The 4,081-nt window shown below is 42.1% G+C and overlaps 1 pseudogene; it reads left to right on the top strand.

The window, feature by feature from the left end:
- The first annotated feature begins 1,020 nt into the window (after positions 1-1,020).
- On the top strand, positions 1,021-1,136 carry LOC129411474 (5S ribosomal RNA; annotated as a pseudogene).
- The last annotated feature ends 2,945 nt before the right edge of the window (positions 1,137-4,081 follow it).

Raw genomic sequence — 4,081 nt, 5'->3', positions numbered from 1 at the left:
AAAAATCACAACAACTACAGAGACACAGGCGGAGGCGCCTCTTTCGGCCTCATGTCTCTTACCTGACACTGACAGACACGTGGTAGTGTGTGAGGCGACTATGGCGCAGCAGGGAAGTGGTAACTGAGCTCTGCCACCTACTTGCCGTCCCCTCAAAGCCCTAATACCCTTTCCATGGCAACCAAAGTAACTTTAGTGTTATTTCTTTATGCCATTGGGTGGCATAAAAATTGTACATTTTTGTACACATACACATTGTACTATAGTCCTTAGAAAGTCACTGCCTTCTTTGTGGCGTGTTGTATACTACACAACATTGCCGTTGGTCATGGATGTGCCCTGGACATGCCTGAGGAGAGATTAGAGCACTATAGAAGGCGTGCGCTGTGTGTGCTGATACCAGTTGACCCACATCCTCAAGCGGCCACCCGGGTGAGGAGGGATCAGCTGGTGGAGGAGCTGTTTCACTGTTAGTATGGTAGGCTAAACTAAATCTACTGTCTAATGCGTCTGTATGTTTTACATTCTGACCCACGTGCAATGATTCAACCGATATCCCTGCTCTAGGCTACAGCTCTATGGACAGCTACTAGGTTGGCCGCCTCAAGGCTATAGATAGACTATATTTGTGATTCAAAACATTAACACAACAGAATTATGATGGCTAAACAAACTCTTATTTGCAAATGCATCATAATGATCAACATTTACGGCCATTTGACGAGGAAGTTTAGTGCCAAATGTTTTAAGATTGTGCATGCACATGAACATATAACCATACATTGTTTAGCTACTTTTTGTTGTGATAGGCTGCATAGGTTTAACATTTTGTATGTATAGGCCTCGGCTTACACTGATATTACTTGAGAAATTAGGTGCAACATGGAGTGGTTTATAAACCAGATTTAATTGTGACAAAATTAATTAACATGTATAAGATACCACTACATTGTGAAAATATGACAATAATAATAAACTTAAATTTTCCTCTCATCTACAGGCGTGTGCCACAGTGAGAAGCACAGGCCATACCAGCTTGTCAAAGCCTGATCCTGTCAGATCTCAGAAGCTAAGTAAGACTGGGCCTGGTTAGTACTTGGATGGGAGACCACTGGGAAAATCAGGTGCCACAGTGAGGCGCCAGTGGCAAAACTGTTGTTGTGTCCTTAGCGAAGACACTTCACCCACATCGCCTAGTATGAAAGTGGTATATGAGTGAGTGATGGTGGTGGTGGGAGGGACCGATGGCCCAGATTAGCAACCTTGCTTCCATCAGTTTGTTCCAGGGCAGCCGTGGCTACAGTAGTAGCGTAGTAGCTTACCACCACTGAGTGTTGAGTGAATGAAAGGCAGTATATAAATGCAATGATTAATAAAAAAAAAAAAAAAACAATAATAATTGGAAGGGGTTAGAAGAGTCTGTGCTTGCAGAGTGTGGGGCAGATTGTGCAGGAGTGTAGTGCTGTGCCAGCCGCTCCACTGATTGCGCTGTTCGGTTGAGCCCCATGCAAAAACCTGACGTTATCGTTCAGTTTCTGGAGACGCCGCTCCAGCATGGCAAAGGAAAATTATATTTAATTAATAGATTAGTCCAAGCCTGTGAAGAGGTCTACAAAGAGGTGCACTGATAGGCCCATTCAGCATTACATAGGGCCTAGACTCCTCTTTGACTAGTAAGCTGTTGCAGTAACTTCTGATAGCCTATTTTAGGGCAGTTATTAAATAAGATGATATTTAGGCAATATATATAATAATAAGTCTATAAAAATGCTCATGTCTATTTCATTTTGCCAGTTTTCCTTTGGGTGTGATTGTGGGTTGGAAAAGACCTACCTTGACATCCTACTTGGATGCCACCAGAGCCCTCCACACTCTCTTTATTAAGGCTCAAAGAGGCAATGTCCTCTGCAGGAGTGAGCTCCTGTGGGTAGTGGGCTAAAAGGCTATTTTAGTGTGGGCTGGTTAAAATGTACATGTATCATGGGACTTGGGAGCTGTTTTGCTGTCCCCATATATTAATTGACCACGTTATTTTACCTCTTGCACCAAGACTATAGTCTCATCGGCAGTGAAGCGCTCACTTCTCTCCTTTCCTGGAAATGAGGCTATGATTGCAGTTTTCACACATGCCTGGGTCACAGATTGGTTGAGATGTCATTACTGTATTTGCACTCGTACCATTGCACTCCAGCCTCCAGCCCAACCTGAACACACCCCCTCATTAACACTAGTGCTAGTGCTAAGATCAGGGGCAAGATAGGGCCTATAGATTTCTTTAGATATTCACAATTCCAGTCCCAAAACATCAGTATATGATCAGTGCTAATGCCTGAAAATGTTTTACTTTATAATTATTCATTCATAATTACAGTTAGACACAAAACACCAAACAGCATCTGCAGCAGAGGCCAGATGGCGTCGCCTCAAATGCTGCACCATCACAGGCACTCGCTCTGACACTGCATCAAGTCACTGTCTGTTTGTAATCCTCTGGAGGTTCAATAATGTATTACTCTGTGAGCAAAAGTTCATCAACTCAATCTATATATTATTCAATAGTGTGAACTTTGGCACAGGCTCTTAACTTGTCATTATGAAATCCACTCGCCTGGAATAACAAAAAGTGTCTGTAAAATCAAAATGGGGCAAAGTTGCTGAGACCAAGGAGAAAGAAGTTCACCTCCACTATGAATTTTGATGAAAGAATATCAGAGCCTCTTTGACAGCGTAATTTATAGAGTGTATTCATTAATGCTTGACTGTACCATATTCATTACCTGACCAGCCAGTCCCCTCTACCTTTTGTTTGATTATAGAAGAGTCTGGAATCGGCCCATAGAGCGTGAAAATCCGAGACCAACTTGAGATCCAACCACTGCTCATTTGTATCACATGTATCTCAAATGCAGAAGACATATCTCAAAAAGTCTTGTATGCTTCAAAACAAAATATATAACTTCTTTCACCTGAGATAAGTATTACTTTGGTGCTTCAGTTGTTGGTTCTGAGAAAATACATGCTGTTTCTCAGTCCTTTATGTTGTTTTTCCCCATTTTTACATCTTTATGACTGGTTAATCCACTTGTCAGTCACGCCTTCTGACAGGGTACGATTCCAGATTCACTCATTTATGTAAAGTTTTGCCAAAGTGTGCGTTTCTGGCTGGTCAGGCTACCACCTTCACCATGTAAAAAAGTATAGAAACATTATCTGTGCATGGCCTTCAAATGATGGCTTCTCTATTTTCATCTGAATAATATTAATAGCATCGCCCAAAGAATCGCTCGTGTGGTAAATGATTTAGAGACATTAACATATGCCCACTTCCTGTATATCTCTACATCTTCATAACAGCTCCTCGCCGCTCATTCACACGCACAGCCACAAGGGGGCACTCACTTTGCTATACTCTAATCAATTTGTGGCACGTCTCTGGAATAATCCAATTGGCTGAAGGACCCTCGATGGCCCTGGAGACAAAGGAGGTAAAGACTTTTCATTTGTTCCTGATCTCCACTGCCCTCGTATGTTTTTGAAGTGGTGTCATCTCCGGTCATCAAATCATCAACATTGTATTTAATTTGTTCCTTCTCATTTGCTTTTGATCAGTACTGAAACAGATAAACACAGAGTCTGACACATTTAGGCTACGTTTATATGATGACAGACGGTCTGAACAAAAAACGCAAAAGTGGCGTCGCATCTTTACTCTTTATTCTGTGTTTAGAAGAGCATTTTTGGGAGGAAATCTGCTTGCAAACGATGACGCAAAAGTGTGTGAAATTTGATTGTGTATGCATGCCAGGTGGCTATGTGGTGACGCTAGGTGGTGATGTATGTGATGTAAACGTGTACGCGACGTGAGCAGATCTGAGTTTTGCGTCTTGGGCAGTGTAGACGTAAATGCTATGGCAGAGCGTATTAAACTTTTCCACTCTGGTGGGTGGTTTCAGATTTTTGCATTTTTAAGCCCCAAAAACACTGTCACCGTTTAAACAAAAGGCACATCTATTAAAATATTTTGTTGTTTTTACCTGCAAGCGTTCTCGTGTAAACAGGCCCTACTCAAAGTACTGCTACT

The sequence above is a fragment of the Boleophthalmus pectinirostris genome, unplaced genomic scaffold (assembly GCF_026225935.1).
Source record: "Boleophthalmus pectinirostris isolate CB_2022bp ecotype Guang Dong unplaced genomic scaffold, ASM2622593v1 HiC_scaffold_10, whole genome shotgun sequence".
NCBI classification, from domain to species: Eukaryota; Metazoa; Chordata; class Actinopteri; order Gobiiformes; family Gobiidae; genus Boleophthalmus; species Boleophthalmus pectinirostris.
Note: the sequence above shows the minus strand (reverse complement) of the source record. Positions and strands in the feature narration are given on the sequence as shown.